Raw genomic sequence first — 1495 nt, 5'->3', positions numbered from 1 at the left:
TGCCTCCGCTTCTGTATGTCCCATGGCCCTGTTGAATAGAGCTTCGGATGGTGGTGAGGACTTTTGGAAAAAAGTCCCCACCAGAGGTTTTTTTGAGCATCTACACCCATTTAATGAATGATATAATTTATATGTTCACCATTCACATGTTTATCTCTGACTTACAGCTGATCACTTAGAAAGACTTATTGCATTTTCCGTGGACGCGCTGACCTTTATCACTGAGTGTCTCTGCACGGAGCAGGGGGAGGTGCCGCGATGTCTCCTGTTAAACTGGTGTGCAGAGCGCAGGCAGTGTGACGTCCGCAGGGTGCCAGAGGTGACAGGACAGTGCCCGGGGCTGTGTGATTACTGCAGCCAGGCGCTCGGTATGTGATCCAATGAGACACACACACATATACACAGAAATGTACAGGCACTCGCACACATAGGCACTCGCACACATAGGGACACTCACATACATAGGGACACTCACACACATAGGGACACTCACATACATAGGGACACTCACATACATAGGCACCCGCATACATAGAAACACTCACAGACATAGAAACACTCACAGACATAGAAACACTCACACACATAGAAACACTCACATACATAGAAACACTCACATACATAGGGACACTCATACATAGAGGCACTCACATACATAGAGGCACTCACATACATAGGGACTCACATACATAGGGACACTCACATACATAGGGACACGGGACTCACATACATAGGGACACTCACACACATAGGGACACTCACCTTCATTGGGACACTCGCATACGTTGGGACGCTCGCATACGTTGGGACGTTCGCATATGTTGGGACGCTCGCATACGTAAGGACAGTCGAATACGTAGGGACGCTCGCATACGTAGGGACAGTCGCATATGTAGGGACAGTCGCATACGTAGGGACGCTCGCATACGTAGAGACGCTCACATACATAGAGACACACACTCACATACATAGAGACACACACTCACATACATAGAGACACACACTCACATACATAGACACACACTCACATACATAGAGACACACACTCACATACATACAGTAGACACAGACACACACTCACATACATAGAGACACACACTCACATACATACAGTAGACACAGACACACACTCACATACATAGAGACACACACTCACATACATAGAGACACTCACGTGTACAGACACTCACATACTACAGAGACACTCACTCATGTATAGACATGCAGACACTCATACATACAAATACTCACATACACAGACATGTACACACACACAAAAACAGACAAGTACATACAGACACACATACACAGACACACACACACACACACATATATATTCACAGACATTCAGACACACACACACACTTACAGACTGGCACACAGACATTCAGACACACACAATCAAAGACATACAAATGCACACAAAGAGACAATTACAGACCTTTACATACACACACACTCATATCATGCACAGAGACTCAATGGCGATGCTGGC

Source organism: Ascaphus truei, chromosome 12, assembly GCF_040206685.1.
Source record: "Ascaphus truei isolate aAscTru1 chromosome 12, aAscTru1.hap1, whole genome shotgun sequence".
NCBI classification, from domain to species: Eukaryota; Metazoa; Chordata; class Amphibia; order Anura; family Ascaphidae; genus Ascaphus; species Ascaphus truei.
The sequence above is the reverse complement of the archived record's forward strand: the minus strand, read 5'-3'. Positions refer to the sequence as shown.